At 42.7% G+C, this 19948-nt stretch overlaps 1 protein-coding gene across 5 annotated transcripts in view; it reads left to right on the plus strand.

Annotated features, from left to right (window-relative positions):
• Positions 1-10917: 10917 nt before the first annotated feature.
• The window catches only part of IFNAR2 (interferon alpha and beta receptor subunit 2), a 30731-nt gene continuing 21700 nt past the window's right edge, over positions 10918-19948 (plus strand). For 3 of the 5 annotated variants that reach the window (XM_027582731.1, XM_027582730.1, XM_027582728.1), the window contains exon 1: positions 10918-11181. The gene's annotated coding sequence lies outside the window, so the exon portion shown is untranslated. The remainder of the gene's footprint in view (positions 11182-19948) is intronic. The other 2 variants (XM_027582727.1, XM_027582729.2) reach the window with 1 other exon arrangement.

Here is a 19948-nt window from a genome sequence, read left to right on the forward strand (position 1 = left end):
CCTTGCTTTCCTGAATAAGATGTTCTAGACCTACTTGTGCTTTCACCAACCCCCCCCCCCACCCTGGAATCAGACATTTCTCCAAGGAACCCAGTTTCTGTTACTGGGTAATTATATTTAGAATCAAAGACTTGTGAACTAGGTATGCCTGATTGGAATGTCGCCAGGCCCCTCTGAGGGCAGAGCTAGGGAGGAAAATACACACATATGTGCATGCATTTGTATCTTAGATGGCAGAGTTAGGGAAAAAAAAATATATCTTTATTTTATAATTATAGATATATTATCTATAAAAATATATATTCATACATATATTTATATTATATAAGATATATACATTCTCACGTGTGCATTTATATCTGTATTATATATACTTTATATATTATAATATATAACATAGTTATATAAAACATCTAATTATATTATATACTATACTTCTTTATATTGTATGTGTCTATCTTTCTTTTTATGGATCTATCTATCCATCTAAAGAAAACCATGGGTTCACATCAACACCTCCAATTCTAATCCAACACCACAAAGTTGGTTCTAGGTTCTCCCTCTCAATATTGTAACTTCTTGGGGTGCCTGGGTAGCTCAGTCAGTTAAGCATCTGCCTTCAGCTCAGGTCATGATCCCAGGATCCTGAGATTGAGCCCCACATCAGGCTCCCAGCTCAGTGGGGAGCCAGCTTCTCCCTCTCCCTCTGCCTGCCCCTCCTCCCCCACTTGTGCTCACTCTTTCTCTGTCAAATAAATAAATCTTAAAAAAAAAAAAATACTTGTAACTTCTTTCTCCAACAGTGAGAACCCTAGCTCCCATTAGCCTTAATATATTTATAGTGTGATTGATCTCCCCCAATCTCCGATCTCCCCTGCCACCCCCTTCCCAGCACGGATGCCCTCCTCAACCCAACTGGGCCCGAAGACCCCACTCCAGGCTGTCCCCATGAGAATTCCTTCTTTACCCCTTTGGTGCTTCATACTGCCCCTTACCCCAGTGTGGATGCAACCCCCATTCTCTGGCATGCTCTGACACCTCATACAAGATTTCCCCCATAGATGTCCGCCTTGCCCTGTTTAGAATCTGATACCCGTGATGGATCTCCATGGCTCCCCCATCCTTCACTGACATGGCCCCTGCTCTGCTCGGCCCCATTTAATGGCTTTAGGACTCTATCTGCCTGAGTATCAGTAAGCCTCTCAAACTCAACACTACAAAACAGAATGCTGGGTTTCCATCCTCTACCCGTAGATCATTTCTCTCTCTTCCATGTCAGTTCATGACCCCACTAGCCAGCCCGTTGCTCCAGCCCTCAATGTGGTCATCCATGACTCCATGCTAGACTGGCTCTTCCCTTTCCTTCTCTGGCTGATTCCTGCCCCACGGGCTTTTGGACTTAGCTCTTCTTCCAGCCTGGCTCTCTAAGAACTCTTGGCCTCAGACTTCCATTGTTCGGGTCTCAGCCTAGATGTTCTCAGCTGAGGGAGGCCCTCTCACACCAGCTTGTCCTGGAAGCTCTCCCAGGCACCCTCCAGCTTACCACCTGTTGCTTTGTCCTCATGTCACTCTGAAATGATCTTATTTGCTTATGGTTTGTGTCTGCACTGCCACCCTCCACCCACTAATATATAAGCCCCACCAGAGAGCAGGAACTTGGCCTGTGTCAGATACTGTGCTAGCTCCAAAACACACAACAGTACTTGGCATGCGTGGTTGCTCAATAAAGATTTCTGAGTTAATAAACAAATGTGCATTTTTTAAAATGTAGTAGACTTTATTTACAGATAAATAGAGCATATAGTACAGTGATTTCCCATATAACCCTCCTCCTCCACACATTAACATCTTGCATTAATGTCATACACCTGTTAAAAATGATGAGCCGATAGTGATACATTATTATTAACTAAAGTCCGTAGTTTACATTAGGATTCACTCTTTGTGTTATGCAGTTCTGTGGGTTTTGACAAATGTATAAAGTTATGTATCCACCATTACGTATCACATAGGATAGTTTGATCACCCTGAAAATCCTCTCCGGTCCACTTATTCATCCCTAGCCTTTTCATACCAGAACACTGGAAACCACTGATCTTTTTACTGTGTCTATCATTTTGCCTTTCCAGAATGTCAAAGCATTGGAATCATAGAGTATGTAGCCTTTTCAGACTGACTTATTTTTATTTAGATTCCTCCATGACTTTTTGTGTCTTGATAGCTCATTTCTTTTTATTATTGAATAATATTTCATTGTATGGATGTGCCAGTTTGTTAATACATTCACCTGTGAGGGAAATCTTGGTTGCGTCCAGATTTTGGCAATTATAAATAAAGCTGCAATAGATTTTTGTGTGAATACAAGATTTCACCTCATTGCAGTAAGTTCATGGTTGGTGGATCACATGGTAAGAGTATTTCTAGCTTTGTAAGCAACTGTCAAACTGTCTTCCAAAGTGATTATACTATTTTGCATTTCCATCAACAAGGAATGAAAGTACCTATTGTTCCACCTCCTCACCAGCATTTGATGTTGTCCGTGTTTGGGATTTTAGCCATTCTAATAGGTACATAGTGATACTTCATTGTTGTTTTAATTTGCAATTCGTTGATAACCTATGATTTTGAGCATTTTTATATGCTTATTTGTCATCTGTATGTCTTTTTTGGCGAGGTGTCTGTTCAGATCTTTTGCCCATTTTTTAATTTGGTTGTCTTCTTATTATTGAGTTTTAAGAGTTCTTTGTTCATTCAGATACAAGTCTTTTGTTAGACGTGTTTTGCAAATATTTTCTCCCAGTCTGCACCTGGTCTTTTCATTATCTTAGTCGTGTCTTTCACAGTTCAGAAGTTTTTATTTGAATGAAGTCCAACTTATTGATTTTTTTCTTTCATGGATTGTGTCTTTGGTGTTGTATCTAAAAGTTACTACCAAACACAGGGTCATCTAATTTTCTCCTGTGTTATCTTATAAAAGCTTTAAAGTTTTGCATTTCATATATATACAGGTCTGTGATCTACTTTGAGTTAATTTTTGTGAAAGGCGCAAGGTCTGTATCTAGCTTCTTTTTTCTTTTCTTTCCTTTTCTTTTTTGTTTTTTTGTTTTGTTTTGAATATGTAGTTGTGTCAGCACTGTCTGTTGGAAGACTATCCTCTCCCCATTGAACTGTCTCTGCTGCTTTGGCAAAGATCACGTGACTATATTTGTGTGGCTCTATTTCTGGGCCCTTTATTCTATTTCATTGATCTATTTGTCTATTCTTTCCCCAGTACCACACTGTCTCGATTATTGTAGTTTTATAGTAAGTCTTGAAGTCAGCTAGCTTCAGTCTTCTGACTTTGTTCTTCTTTAGCAATGTGTTGGCTGTCTGGGTCTTTTGCCTTTGCACAGAAACTTGAAAATCACTTTATTGATATCCACAAAATAACCTGCTGAGATTTTGATTGGGATTGCATTGAATATAAACACAATTGGGAAGAACTAACATTTTAACAATAATGACTTTTCCTATCCATGAATATGAAAATCTATTTATTTAGATTTTTAAAAATTTCTTGCATCAAAATTTTGTAGTTTTTCTTATGCAGATCCTCCATTTATTTTGTTAGATTTATACCTAAGTATTTAATTTGGGGATGCCAATATAAATGGTACTGTGCTTTTAATTTCAAATTCCAATTGTTCATTATTGTATATAGGAAAGCAATTGACTTTTGTATATTAACCTAGTATCCTACAGCTTTGTTATAATCACTTATTACTCTCAGGAGTGTTTTTTTGTTTGTTTGGGAGTTTTTTTTGGTCAGTTCTTTGCGATTTTCTACATCATCATGTCATCTGCAAACAAAGACAGTTATTTCTCCCTTCCCAATCTGTATACCTTCTACTCCTATATTCTTTAGGACTTCTAGTGGGATGTTGAATAGGAGGGAGGAGGGGAGACATCCTTGTCTTGCTCCTGATCATGGGAGAATGCATCCAGTTTTTATAATGTTAGCTGTAAGCTTCTTGGTAAATACTCTTTATCAAGTTAAGGAAGTTTCCCTTTATTCCTAGTTTGTTAAGAGTTTTGTCAGGAATGAATTTTGGATTTTGTTAAATGCTTTTTCTGCATCTATTGATACACTCATGTGATTATTCTTTAGCCTGTTGATAAATAGAGCATATCAATTGATTTTTGAGGGTTGGACAGGCTTTACATAGCTAGGATAAATCTCACTTGGTCATGGTCTATAATTCTTTTGATACATGGTTGGATTTGTTTTGCTAATATTCTGTTGAGAATTTGTACTTCTATATTCATGAGAGTTATTGGTCTGTGGTTTTCTTTTCTTGTATTGTCTTTATCTAGTTTTGGTATTAGGGTGATGCTGGCCTCACAGAACAAGTTAGGAAGTATTCCCTCTATTTCACTTATCTGAAAGAGATTATAGGAAATTGTCATTTCTTTAAATATTTGGTAAAATCCACAGTGAAACCATCTGGGCCTGGTGCTTTCTTTTTGGAAGATTATCAATTGTTGATTCAGTTTCTTTAATAGATATAGAATGATTTCAACTATCTATTTCTCCTTGTCTGATTTTGGAGATTGTGTCTTTCAAAAAATTGGTCCATTTCATCAAAGTTTATCAGATGCATGGGCACAACAAATTATTCATACTATTCCTGTATTATCCTTTTAATATCCATTAGATTAGTAGTGATGGCCCCTCTCTCATTTCCAATAGTAGTAATTAGTGTCTCATCCCTTTTTTTCTTGGTTAGTCTGGCTAGAAGTTTATCAGTTTCATTTATCTTTTCAAAGAGCCAGCTTTGGTTTTGTTGATTTTCTCTACTGATTTCCTATTTTCAGTTTCACTGATCTCTGTCCTAATATTTATTCATCTTTTTCTTCTACTTGCTTAAGCTTATATTGCTCTTCTTTCTCTAGTTTCCTAAGGTGGAAGTTTAAATTATAGATTTGATAACATTCATATATATATATATATATACACATATACATATACATATATATATATATATTTAATGTTATAAATTTTCCTCTAAGCCTGCTTGCAGTGCTTCTCACAAATTTTGGTAAGTTGCATTTTCACTTTCATTTAGCTAAAATGTTTTTTAATGTCCCCTAAGGCTTCTTCCTTGGCCCATGTATTATTTAGAAGTGTGTTGTTTAATCTCCAAATATTTGAAGATTTCCTGCAATCTTTCTATTACTGATTTCTAGTTTAATTTCATTGTGACCTGACAGCATACACTGTGTGATTTCTATTTTTTCAAGTTTGTTAAGGTGTGTTTTATGGCCCATAATGTGGTCTATTTTGGCAAATGTTCCATGTGAGATAAAGAATAATGTATATTCTGCTGTTGTTGGATGAAATACTCTATCAATGGCAATTAGATCCAGTTGATTGGTGGTGTTGGTCAGCTCAGCTATATCCTTACTGATTCTCTGACTGCTGGATCTGTCAATTACTGATAAAGGGGTATTGAAGCCTCTATAATCATGGATTTGTCTATTTATTCTTGCAATTCTATCAAATTTTGCCTCACATATTTTGACACTTTGTTGTTAGGCATTCACACCTTAAGGACTGTTATATTTTCTTGGAGAATTGATCCCTTTATCATCAGGTAATGCCCTCTTTATCCCTGATAATTTTCTTTGTTCAGAAATCTACTTGTCTGATCCAAATGGCCAACAGACACATGAAAAGGTACTCAACATCACTCGGCATCAGGGAAATACAAATCAAAACTTCAATGAGATACCACCTCACACCAGTCAGAATGGCTAAAATTAACAAGTCAGGAAATGACAGATGTTGGTGAGGATGTGGAGAAAGGAGAACCCTCCTACAATGTTAGTGGGGATGCAAGCTGGTGCAGCCACTCTGGAAAACAGTATGGAGGTTCCTCAAAAAGTTGAAAATAGAGCTATCCTACGACCCAGCAATTGCACTACTGGGTATTTACCCCAAAGATACAAATGTAGTGATCCAAAGGGGCACATGCACCCCAACGTTTATAGCAGCAATGTCCACAATAGCCAAACTATGCAAAGAGCCTAGATGTCCATCAACAGATGAATGGATAAAGAAGATGTGGTATATATATATATGATGGAATATTATGCAGCCATCAAAAAAAAATGAAATCTTACCACTTGCAACAACATGGCTGGAACTAGAGGGTATTATGCTAAACGAAATAAGTCAATCAGAGAAAGATAAGTATCATATGATCTCACTGATATGAAGATTGAGAGAAACAAGACAGAGGATCATAGGGGAAGGGAGGGAAAAATGAAACAAGATGAAACCAGAGAGGGAGACAAATCATAAGAGACTCTTAATCATAGGAAACATGGGGTGGCTGGGTGATGGACACTGGGGAGGGTATGTACTATGGTGGGCACTATGAATTGTGTAAGACTGATGAATCACAGACCTGTACCCCTGAAACAAATAATACATTATATATTAATAAAAAATACACATATTTAAAAAAAAAGAAATCTACTAGTCTGAAACTGACACAGCTACTCCAGCTTTCCTTTGATTAATGTTAGCCTGTCATATATTTCTCCAACCCTTTACATTTAATCTATCTGTGTCTTATATTTAAAGGAGATTTCTTATAAACAATATGTAGTTGGGTCTTACTTTTTAATCCACTCTGTCAGTCTCTGTCTCTTAACTGGCATATTTAGACCATTCACACTTAAGGTTATTATTCATATAGTTGGATCAAGGTCTACCATATTTGTAATGGCTTTCAATTCATTGCACCTGTTCTTTGTTTCTTTTTTTAATCTTCTACTCTTCTGCCTTCTCTAGTTTTACTTGAGTGTCATATAATTCCATTTTCTTTCCTTGGTTAGTATATCAATTATACTTCTTTTAAATATTATCTTCAGTAATTGCCCTAGAGTTTTCAATATATATTTACAACTAATCTAAATCCACTTTCAGATAACACTATACAACTTCATGAGTAATGCAGGTACCTTTCCACAATATATTCCCAATTCCTCCCTCCCATCCCTTATAACCTTACCATTATATATTTCATTTATCCATAAGCTCTAATCACCCAATACAATGCTGCTATTATTATTTTGAACAGTAATCTATTAGATCAATTTAAAATAAGGAAAATAAAATATTTTATCTTACTTTTATTTATTCCTTCTCTAACACTCTTCCAATTCCCACATAAGAAAAGTTTCCAATCTATATTAATTTTCTTTTCTTTCTGAAGAACTTCTTTTAACATTCCTTGCAAGGCAGGTATATTGTGACAAAATCCATCCATTTTTGTTTGCCTGAGAAAGAATTTCTCCTTTATTGTTTGAAGGATGATTTTGCTGGATATAGAATTTTAGGTTACTGGGTTTTGGTTTCTTTCTTTTTTTTTTTTTTTTTTTTTTTTTTACATCACTGTCTTCTTGCTTGAAGTTTCTGAAGCGAAATAAGATGAAATTCTTATCCTTGCTCCTCTATAAGGTAAGATGTTTCATTCTTCTGGATTCTTTCAAGGTTTTCTTTTTGTCTTTGACTTACTCTGGTTTGAATATGTCAAGGTGTAGATCTTTTGGTATTTATTTTTACTATTCTCTGTGCTTCCCTGATCTATGGTTTGGTGTCTCTCATTAATTTTAGAAAATTCTCAGCCATTATTATTTCAAATATTTATTCTGCTCCTTTCTCTCTTTCCTAACTTTCTGATAGTCCTACTACGTATATGCTATACTTTTGTAATTGTCCCACAGTTCTCAGATACCCTTTCTCGTTTGGGAGGTTTCTAACGACATATTTTCACACTCACTGGTTCTTTCCTTGGCTGTGTCCAATCTACTGATGAGTCCATCAAAAGCATTCTTCATTTCTGTTACAGTGTATTGTTTTGTTTTGTTTTGGTTAAATTTCTAGCATTTCCCTTTGATTCTTTCTTAGAATTTTTGTCTTTCTACTTACATTACTCATCTGTTCTTTCTTGTTGTCCATGTCTCCATTAGAACCTGAGAAGTTATGTTTCCTCCTGAACACCAACCCATTCTGACACCAACTGGTGTTTTAGAAGTCAATTCGATTCTGACACTGACTACCCAGAATCAGCATCAGACTTCACAGGTTTAAAGCTCAGTCCTGCAAGACCACCCTCACTTCAGATACCAGCTACAAGTATTGGGTCCCCAGTTTACCCACAATTCTCTCTGACTTGGCTTCAAAGTCAGGGGTTGCCATGACCACCCCCTCAGGTTTGATCATTTGCTAAAATGACTCACAGAACACACCAAAGTGCCTTTGTTACTATTACTGGCTTATTATAAAGGATACAACTCAGGAACAGGCAAAGAGAAGAGATGCATAGGGCAAGGTATGGGAGGGGGGTGCCCAGACCTTCCATGTCCTCGGTAAGTGGTTCACCCTTCCAGTTCCTCGATGTGTTTGCCAACCCAGAAGCTCTCCAAAACCTGTCACTGATGGGCTTCTGTGGGGGTTTCATCATGTAGGAATGATTGATTATTAACTCAATCTCCAGCCCTTCTCCCTTCCCCAGAGGTTGGTGGGAGAGTTGAAAGTTCCAGACTTCATTTATTACAAGGCGTGGTCTTTCTGGTGATCCATCCTGAAACTACCTATGGCCTCCAAGTGTCACTTCACTGGAACAAACACCTTCTTCGCACCCCTACCACTCAGGAAATTACAAGGGATTTAGGAGCTCAGCATCAGAAACTAAAGACAAAGACCAAGTATCTTTCTATGATAATACAGAACCCTTACTATATTAATCACACTGCTTTTAAATTCCTAGTCTCATCATTCCCAATCCCTTGCCACATCTTAGCCTTGTTCTCAAGCTTACTTTGCTTCTTCAGATAGTGTTTTTTCCTGCCTTTTAGCATGCCTCATACTTTTCACTGAAAGCTGGACATGATGTATCAGGTAACAGGAGCTGAGCTAAATAATCCTTTAGTGTGAGATGCTATGTTTACCTGGCCAAGAAGCTGTGTTTAATGTTTGCTGTACCTGTAGGTGCTAGAGGCTTTGATTTCATCTAGTGTCCTCATTTTTGTTTCCCCTGTGGTTTTTGGGTTTCCCTAGAAACTCCCTCTTAAATAGAATTGTAATCTACTGTTATCATCCTAGAGTCCTGTGGTTGTGGTGTTAAGATACCATGAAGGGGAAACATCCTATAATCTTATGATTAAATCTCAGGGCTTGTTTTTCTTTCTGATGGGCCTGAGACTGCACTGTGACCTTCAGAGGAGTTTCTTGGAATCCCCACCCCCTTATTTTCTCTCCTCTTGTGGTAGACAGGAAGGCTCGAAGGGGCTGAGCTGTCTCATTACCTTTGAGCTGGATCAGATTGGGCTCTGGTAGAATGACTGATTCCCCCTGAAGGCAGGCTTTTGTACGGAACATTCTGGGTGTATTTCAAAATGGTTTCTCCCTCCCTCCCAAACAGGAGGGGAATTTCATGTTCACCAGGAGAAGCCCAGCGGAGCACCTGGTGGCAAAGATCAAGAAAGCGGGAGAACCCCACTAAGACTAGGCTCCGAGGAGTTTTTAACTCTCGAGTTAGGCCATACTCAGCCTTCAGCAGTGAGTCAAATGCAGTTTAAGTTTTCCCAAGTTGTCGGAGATTTTCGCTCCCTGTACACTGATCCTCTACATCTATCTGTCTCTCCAGTTTTCCCACTACAGTTTGCCCTGTGACCTCCATTCACTGATGGATCTGAGAAGAGATTTTCAGTCGGTTCAGATTTTTTCTTGTGAGACATGGAGTGACAATTTCTAAGCTCCTTACATCGTGAAACAGACTGTGTTTATTTTTTAAAACCTTTTCCCTCATCATATGAGTAAAAATATTTACTTAGAAATTTGGAAAGTAAAAAAGAAGAAAATAAAAATCAGCTCTAATAGCCTAGTCTGCAATTAATCATTGTTATCATTTTGATATATTTCTATTTGTTGTATTTCCATTTGCATGTATGTTTATGTTCATAGTTTTATTTATTTATATACAAGGATGCATAAAGTGCCTGGAGTTTTGTATCGACTTTCCCCCACTGTCAGGGACTATTTCTGCAGCTTCTCTGAAACTGCTACTGAAAATATTTTGAAAATGTCCTCTTTTCCAGCTACAAGAAGTATGAAGCATCCTCCCCCCTTTTCCTCAGAGGCCAGAAGGCTGACAGTGAGATTGAATGCTCAATGAGAATAATTTAGGGGATTAGTGTATTTTTCTTCTCTTTCAAAAGGATTTTTAACATTTCCATATTAGTAGCTTTAATGTTTAAAATACACACACATTTTGGAAATTGACAGAATATAAACAACAAATAAACAAAATAATGAGGACTATCTATCTTCCCCCTATACCTACCCTGAACACGTTGATCAGTGGGGGACCGGGGAAATAGGAACACGGAGGGAAAGACCCACAGATAAGGAGGAGGGAAGTGAACTGACAGTATTTGCAAAGGCCTGCTCGAATCTGGAACTATACCAAGCCTTTACAATCCAATGGTGGCTATTTTTATCCCTGTTTTATTGATTTGAGAATTAGGATCAGAGCGTTTTATAGAACTCGTAAGTGGGGGAGCCAGGAGAAAATCCATTCGCTCATTCATTCATTCTTTCTTTCATTCTTTCATTCATTCATTCACTCATTCATTCCTTCATCGCATTTTAGAGTGCATGAAAGGTACTCGGCGTGGTTCCAAATGCCACGCGCTGTTCTAGCCCCTGAGGATCCCGCAGTAAACAAAAAGCCCAAACCCCTGGTCCCTTCCCCTACTCGGGAGGGGAGGGTGCGGTGGGAGTGGTGAGAGCCGACTCGATCAACGTCAGTAGAGGAACCAGTCGGTGCTCCGCCCCCAGCCCGCGCCCTAGGTTTCCACCAGCCTCCCGAGGCCGGCGCTCGGTGAGCTCCTCCGCATCGTACCCTGCAGCCATCCGGCGGGAAGGAAGTCCTGCGGCTCGACCCCGGTGTCCTCGCCCGCCCCCGGGCCCTCGGCCCGCTCCACCCACCCGCGCCCGCCGCCAAAGCCGCCGGGGCCGCCGGCAGCGCGCATCCGAGTGGCGGGCGCCGGGGCCGGAGGCGGAGGGGCGGCGGGCGGCGGCCCCGAGGCTGGCACCCCTGCGGGGAGCGGCGAGGCGATCCTGCCGAGGTAAAGAGGCTGGCGGGGGCGGGGGGTGGGGACCGCTGGTGCGCCTGACTTCTTGGCAAACGCCGCTTCCCGGCAGCCGCTTCCCGAAATCCCCGGCGGACTGCCGGCCTCCCGCGGACTCCGCCTCCGCCCGCGCAGCTACTTCCCCGCGGGGCCCCCGCCCCCTCCATTCCCTCCGCCCCCCACACCCTCCTCCCTACTCCCAGCCCCGGCCGCCGGGGGGGTCGACCCGGGCGTCCCCCGCTGTCCCCCATTGCTGCGCTCCTCGCCGCCGCCAGGAGCTCTCTGTCTTTGCACCCCGTTCCCACCAAGGATGCGCGGGACACCCGGGCACTGGCGGCTGCGACATGTGAGCCGTTGTGAAGTGTGAGGGTCAAAAGCCTCAAGATCCACTCGGCCTTGCAAAACTGGGTTACCCTCTCGGGCCTCGGGGTCGGGGTCCGCGGCGCGCCCTCCAAGAGAACACTTGGAGTTCCACCAGCCTTTGTGGCTGTGCCGAGAGGGTCCCCGCGGGGCGGCGAGGGCTGGGGTGTCTGGCGTCCTTCCAGACCCCTCGCTTGGAAGCTGGGGTGGGGGGAGGGAGAGGAGACAGGAGCAGCCCTGCCCCGGGGCTGTGGCATAAGGGGAACCCGGTGCCAGTCGATGCTGGAGTTTGGACCGGGAGAAATCAGCCGGTTAAAGCATCAACACACTTAGGTAGTTAGCGACGGCTTTATTGAGCAACCCTCGGAATCCCGGCTCATTTTTTCTTATTTATTTATTTATTTATTAGATTTTATTTACCCATTTGACGAGAGAGAGAGAGAACAAGCAGGGGGAGCGGCTGGCAGAGGGCGAAGGAGAAGCAGGCTCCCTAGGGAGCAGGGAACCGGATTCGGGGCTCGATCCCAGGAATCTGGGATCATGACCTGAGCCCAAGGCAGACGTTGAGCCACCCAGGCGCCGCTCATTTTTTTCTTTTAATATTTGTTTGATTTCCTTGCTTTTGTTTGGGAAGAAGTCTAGAAGCTAGTATAACAGGCCAGAGGGGTCAGATCTGAGCCAGTTTGAGCAGGGAGGTGCAGAGCAGGCTCAGGGAACCTGGAGTCCGGCCATGCTCCCCAGGTATCCTACTGAGCCTGGGGGCTGAGATAACTCAGGCCGTTCCCTGTCCCACACCTTGGCAAGGTTTCTAAGTACCCTCCCCTCCTCTCAACTTGCTGTTCAGATTTGGGGAACAAAGCGGTGGAAGCAGAGGCCACACCGAAATGAGCCCTAAAGAAAACATCTTTTAAACTCTCCTAGCTGTATGGGCTTCGTTGATAAGGTTTGACCAGTTTGTTCCAGGAAACGGCTTGATCTTTCAAGTTCTATAGTTCACAAGCTGGCTTAACATTGTTTTAAAACGCCAAAAATCTTCGTGGCTCTTTTATTCTTACCCGCATTTCCTCTAAAGTTCCTCATGTGTTTATTTAAAAGTTAAAGAAAATCTCCCTGAAATTTGGTTCCTGTGATTTGACAAATGGTAATTTGTCTAAAAAAAAAAAAAAAAAAAAAATTAGAGGGACGCCTGGGTGGCTCCGTAGGTTAAGCGTCTGCCTTCAGCTCAGGTCATGATCCCAGCGTCCTGGGATGGAGCCCCGCATCGGGCTCCTTGCTCAGTGGGGGGCCTGCTTCTCCCTCTCCCTCTGCCTGCTGCTCACCCTGCTTGTGCTCTCTCTCTCTCTCTCTCTGACAAATAAATAAAATCTTAAAAAAAAATTAGAATCACAACCCCAGAGATAGTCTTAGAGGTGACACTTTTATTAAAATATATATTTCATCCCTCCCACTTGCATACAGAGCCAGATTAACTCATTTTCCTGTTATATTTATAAACCTTCAAGCTACGGAAGAATCAATAGCATTTATCTTTTTTGACTATCAGTCATCGTATGCCACCAAAACTAAAATGCCAAGATGCACTTTTATTTTATGTAGCCAAGTAAGAAAAACACACATTCTGGTTTCAGAGATGTTGGGATGTAAGAAAAAAATGTGCATTTTATAATCTGTAAAATGTAATCTGAGCAGAAGCGGAGCCTGACAGTATTTTCCCTGAGGACTCTTCATTCCTTTCAAGAGTGAAACTGGTTGGTATGCAATTCGAGAAGAATAAAGGAAAACTAGTTAGTTGAGAGAGCTAGTGGGCTGGAGTAAGAGTCCTGAGAAGTTGAGAGAAGAGGAAAAAAGTTACAGAGTAGTTGAGAGCCACTGAACATTTTCTCCAGAGCGGGCAGGAAAATGAGGACACTTAGTTTCCCCATAAGTCCAAGTACATGGGAGAGAGAATCGTAAGCATTGTTCTTCTTCTTGTTGTTTTAATTATGAGGGTTTTTTTTTTTATATATAGTTAAAACCTGGGGCACCTGGGTGGCTCTGTGGGTTGAGCATCTAACTCTTGGTTTCGGGTCGGGCCCTGATCTCAGGATTGTGGGATCGAGCCCCGAGTGGGGCTCCGAGCTCAGCACAGAGTCTGCTTGGGATTCTCTCTCTCTTCCTCTCCCTCGCCCCCTCCCTCTCTCTCAAATAAATAACATCTTTAAATATATTTAAAATTTGAGTGTACCCCCCCACCAGAAACCATACTGGTGAGTCAACAACAATCTTCAAAAGGCTCCTTAATAAACAGGACCTTGGCATACTTGACTTTCTCCTTCTCTGACAAAGGGGCAGTGGTCAGAGGCCATGAGATGGGGAAAGTCAGCTGGGTGAGTGGGAGCAGAGCCAGCCAGTGCCAGAATCGGGAGAACCAGCCAGAGACCCGGTGGTTGACCCTCCCTCACCTCTCCACCGGAGGCAGGGAACAACACCTTCCAGGAGAAAGCAGGGCCCGGGTATCCGACATCTGGCTCCCCCCAGCCCAGAGCCAGTCCTTCAGGCTCGGGAAACTGCCCAGTCTTTACCGAACAAACTGGAATCAGATGTGGAAGTTAAGGAGGCAAGGACGTTAAGATTTCACTCCACTGTATCACAGTAACAGATGACAGAGTCATCCAAGTACCAACAAGGTGACCAGAAGTAGTTGGGGGGGGGGGGGTTGTGGAGGGAGGGGGAAAGGAAGAGAAAACAAACAACATAGCTTGCAAGGAGTCTTACTAAAAAAATAATATGACTCCTGGGTTAGGAGAAAATTTCTTCCAATAGCCTTATATCCTACAACTTGATAAAAATATGAGTTCCATAGAATAAACTCAAAGACGAGACTGTTTTAAAGTGGGATAGAACAGGAGATTGCAGACTTGAGGGGGTAAATTGAGCATCATGGGAACATAATCACAGAAGTCAGAGTAAGAATAGATGCTGCTGAAAGTAAAAGCATTTTTAGTAGAGAAAAGGTTTGATTCAAGCCAGTGAATGCAAATGAAAAGAAAGGTCAAGTTAATTAGGAAGAATCTGATGTGGAAGATAAACAAAGCACAAGACCAAGCATTAGAATAATTGGGATCCCTGAGATACTGAAACCAACAAATGGGACAGAAAATGCACGCAAAGGTAAGAGAAAAGAAGTTTTCTTGAAATGAAGAAAAAAATGGTCTCTAGGCCAAAAGAAAACTTTCCAGGAAATTGCCACCTTCCAGGAAATTTTCCTATGGGAATGCTCAGCAGCAAGATACCTAAAACAATTTAAAATAATTTTTAAAAGGAAAGAATTATTTAGGAATCCAAGAAGAAAAAGTAAACAAAAAAGGAGCAAACCAAATCAAGCTGGCCTCCAACTCTCTGGTGCTTAAATGCCAGAGTATGGGGGTGCTGAGAAGTGTTCTCAGTGGAGGACACTGTCCCCAGGAGGGCATTTTATCCAGCTAAGATGTCATTCCAGGTAAGTCAATTGGCAGGCCTTCTCAAATATGAAAGAGCCAAGGGAATTCAAGACCCAATGAGCCCTCTTTGGGGGAAAACTGCTGGATTAGAAAAATCCAGCAAATTAGCAAATTAAGAGAGAAATGAAAACAAAGAACCCAAGCGTAGAGAACTCATGCTCGAAAAGATTGTTGGTGACTATTGATCGGAACGTAGAATTAATGCCAGACAGCTTTGGAATTGTAAGTAAAATAAAATGTGATTGTTATATCAATCCAGACACGAAAAACAAGCAAAAAAAAAAAAAAAAAAAAAAAAAGAAGGAGGTAGGGAGGAAGATGGGAGGAAAAGGAGAATAAAGTTTTCTAGTTTGAAAGCGTGGATCAATAAATATGGTTTAATAGTAAAAGATGCTGTGAACATATAATCCCCCAACTTCCTAATGTCTTCTTCCGTAACTTTTTTTTTTTTTTAAAAACATTAGTAGGCTATCTTAGGGAAGTTATTCTTCCCTAAAGAGAAAAATAATTCAAGCTGCAACAGTTCCTTCAGTCTTTCCTTCAGGGTTTTTTTTTTCCCCCCAAGTACAGTTAAATTTAGATAGAAATGCTGTCTGTGTGTGTGTGTGTACTTGCGTGCATGTGCATGCATGCACGTGCATAGAAAGATCTCTGGGATCATGTTCACCTGTTAATGATGGAAATATCTGGATGCTGGAATTTGCACTTTTATACATTCTTAATTTTTTTAATGAGCACACAAAAGAAGTGCTACAGAAACAAGAAAGACATTTGAAACATCAACTAGAAACAAACATGCCAAGATATTAACAATGATTGATGCTGGGCAGCAGAAATAAGGATGCTTGTTAGTTTCTTCTTTCTACTTTTTTGTATTTTTTTCCTAATTTCCGGGGGGGGGGGATTACGTAATTGCTTTTGTGTAGTATTTCTGAATCCAGTCCATTCATTACTCGTTGACGACCAAGGAAAGACCCTTATGTTCCCCACTAGGAGACTGGGAGGCAGGCTCCTTGAGGGCTGTCTGTCTGTCTGTTTAGGAGGAGTTGGAATTCAGGCAAGAATCACTTCACCCCATAGGGTCCAATTGAGCGGGGTCCTGAAAATCAGCCGTGTTGAGGGATCAGAGACAAGGGTCGCTCCAGGAGGAATGGAGAGGAGAGCCAGAGCTGGGTGAGAGGCACCCCGAGCTGGGCGCCCTGTGCAGGGCAGTGGCTCCTGGGAAAACTGGGGAGGCTGAGGACAGCCTTGAATTCAACCCAGGGCACTTGATGCCTTGTTAGATGACAGTGAGCCACAGACTGCGTGGGGCCCGGAGCAAAATAGAAATGCAGAACCCCCATGTTTACAGAGCAAGAGGCACAACTGAGGGCCCTAAACTATAAAGCTTTTTCTTTTCTTCCATTGTCTCTGTCTCTCAACTTGTCACTTTTCATATTTACCATTTAATGTCGTCCTGAGTAAAAAAAAAAAAAATTTACATTAATAGCAGGAATTTCCCCCATTCTACTTTATATTGTGCAAAACCAGATCTAAGAGCCTTTCATTCACATGGGGGAATCATTGAATTACACAATTGGCATCTCAGGGAACATTTGGAGAGGGTACCTCAAACTATCCAGAAGAGACAAACACAGGCCAAACTCAGGAAGGAAAAGGGGGTTCCCCAGGCCCACAGCCCCAGAAACATTCCCTTATGCCCAGGTGTATGGTAGGGGCCAGTGCAGCTCCCGGCAGGTACCCAATGCCACTGTGCCCCTTGCAACTCTGGGCGCATGTGCCCTGGGGCCTGAGGGATGCTAGGATCCCCCTCCTGCTAGCCAACCTGCACCCCAGTTTGGGCTGGGCTCTGGGGAAGTCCAGCCCTGAATCCCTCCTGCCCAAGGACCTGTTATCTCAACCCACTGCATACTAGCAATGTCTAAAGGTCTTTAAACCTCTGCCCTTGGACATGCTAGGTACCTGGATCAAGGCTGACCTAGATGCCCACCCCCACCAGTCCAGCTAGCTGCCCCCCTGGGTGAGGCAGGGCATGGCCAGCCTGGGGGGAAGGGCAGCTGGCCCCCTCCTGTCTAACACACCAGGAGGGCATCCAGGCAACACGATGTGACCCAGCTGCCGCCCCCACACAAAGTTCATCAGGGTAGAGAGAGAGGCCAGACAGGGCCTGGGACCCCATCCTGCAGGGGAGGTGGGGGCGAGACCCAAGTGTGAGCTGAGGCTACCAGCTCACCGTGTGTCCCACTGTCCCATCAGACTTCACTAACAAAACACAAATTCAAAGATAAAATTATTAAGAATTTCAGGACAGCCACGGGAGAGCAGCAAAGCGAGTATGGATCCCTTCTGCCTGCGAGACCCAGGACGGGGGAGGTGGGGGAGGAGCGAAGCCAGCCCTGGCTGGCTAGGAGATGGGAGTGACAATAGCTGTGCTTTAGGAAGGCTGATTGGTAATCAGGGAGAGTTTCCAGGCACTTCATTCAACAATTCCAGGAAGGATGTTGAGACAGGAAATTAGATTTTCCAAACAACCAAGAATCTAGTTACTAGACGTTGGGTTGGAAGTGGGGTATGGGTCATCAGGAACAAAGAAGGAGAGGAGACATCCCCTGGCCCACAGAGGGTGAGGGACTTATAATTGTGTAATTTTGTGTGTGTGTCCGCCGCGGAAGAAACCAAGTGTTCTATAGATGCAGAACAAAGGTGAAGATGTACCACCATCAGGAAAAGACAGAGGGGCGAGGGGCCACAGGGCAGATGGTCAAGTGCAAGGGAGTGTCTCTCCCCACCCCTCCATGTGGAATTCTACACTCTAGATGTGCCCAGCATCTTAGGGAATGCCCACAACCATGCAGGCCCTCTGCTGGGGAGTAATGGTGGTAGACAAGGTCACACGTCACAACGATCTCTATAGATGTTCTAAATGGGCACGGTATAGTGGGGTAAGTTATAGGCAGAGGTGCCTGGACATCTCATGGGTGGTGGAGTCTTCAGCAGGGACAGCAGTTTTAACCTGGAATGTCTTGGATTCCTCCAGGAGAGCACCTTGGGTGGGACCTGTTACCCTGATAATCAAGAGGACTTTCTTAATTTGTGTTGAGCTCGAACTCAAGTCTGCCGCTTTGTGGTCCTTTTTCAGTTTCCACTTGGGGCTTGATGCTGCTACAGTGTTGGGGGGGACAGAACACCCAGAATCGATAGGGCCCAGTTGCTTGTGTGGAGACAAAAGCCCCAAGGCAGAGAAGGAACAAGACCCATTGCGGGGGGTGGGGGGGCTCCATAAAATTCACAAAGAATTTCTCACCATAGAGTGAGGAACGCTTTCGGACTATGACTCAAAATGCAGATGCCAAGAAAGAAAATAGCTTTAAATCTGAAAACATACAACTCAGAAACTAATGCATGAATTTTTTTTTTAAGCCAGCATGAGGGACACCTAGGTGGCTCAGTTGGCTAATCGTCTGCCTTCAGCTCGGGTCATGATCCCAGTTTCTTGGGATAAGTCCCATATAGGGCTCCTTGCTCAGTGGGGAGTCTGCTTCTCCCTCTGCCTGCCGCTCCCCCTGTTTGTGTTCTCTGTCTCTGACAAATAAATAAAATCTTTAAAAAAAGAATCAGTTTTCTGATTCATATTAAAAAAATAAAATAAAATAAAAAAATAAAGCCAGCATGAGCAAATCAAAGGGCAGGTTGACAACAGAAGGGGAAAAGATGTGATTTGTATCAAAGACAAAGGGCCACTTTTGCTCATATTTAAAAAGTTCCTGCAAACAAACCAGTAAGAGAAAAAAGCTACACAACTCAGTAGAAAAATGAGCAAAAATACAAACAGTTAAGAAAGGAAATGCAAGTGACTCTTAAATGTATGAAAACGGACACTAACTCAGAATAAGAGAAATATAAATTTGTATTAGTCTGAAGAACATTTTTTATTTATGAATTTGATTTTAAAAAGTCCAAGAGTGGGGCGCCTGGGTGGCTCAGTCGGTTAAGCGTCTGCCTTTGGCTCAGGTCATGATCCCAGGGTCCTGGGATCGAGTTCCGCCTCGGGCTCCCTGCCCAGTGGGGAGTCTGCTTCTCCCTCTCCTTCTGCCCCTCCCCCTGCTCATGCTCTCTCTCAAATAAATAAATTAACAATCTTAAAAAGCATAAAATAAATAAAAATCCAAGAGCTTGATGGCAGCCTCGGTGAGGAGCTTGTGGTGGAAGGAAAAATTCTCACATATCACAGGTGGTCATGCAGCCACCAGGGCAAGAGAGTGGCCGTTTCTATTCAAATTACAAGTGCAGAGCCCCTCTGTGTCAGGTGTCTTCCATCTACCCCTCCAGACCCAGCCTCCCCACTGTCACCCCGTACTTTGGGATCCTGTCTTGTTAGGGCGCAGCCACCAGCACCCTGGTCCTATGACTTCTGATCGGGATCAGCCAGTGATGGGCCCCAAGTAAGAGAAGGGAAGAAAGACGGTGAAGGGTATTTACCCTCCCATCCCCTGCCACTTCCCTGCACTATCCTTTTGGGCTCCCACAGGGTTTTCTCTTACCAAATTCCAGCACCTTCCCTTTGCCGAAGCCCAGGATGGTAACAGCCTCCACCGTTATTAGCTCCAGGTACTACCTTCTTCCTTCTTGTTTGCCTACATCCTGCTCACACATTTGTAAATAGTCCCTTGATTAAAGTCTTCCTCAAAATATCCTAATTCAAATATCTTTTTCCTGCTGAGACCGTGAGTGGTATGACTTTTTGCCTGCCATCCTACTTCTGGCAAGTTTTCCTACGCTTAGACTCGCACACATGCAGAATGGCGTGTGTCCGAGATAATCCACCGCAGAAAAGACTGGAGGCAACTCAGACATCTATCGTGGGGCCTGATTACCTAAATGGTCCTGTGTCCATAGAGTAGACGATGCAACTGCTTTAAAAAAAA

Source organism: Zalophus californianus, chromosome 1, assembly GCF_009762305.2.
Source record: "Zalophus californianus isolate mZalCal1 chromosome 1, mZalCal1.pri.v2, whole genome shotgun sequence".
NCBI lineage: Eukaryota > Metazoa > Chordata > Mammalia > Carnivora > Otariidae > Zalophus > Zalophus californianus.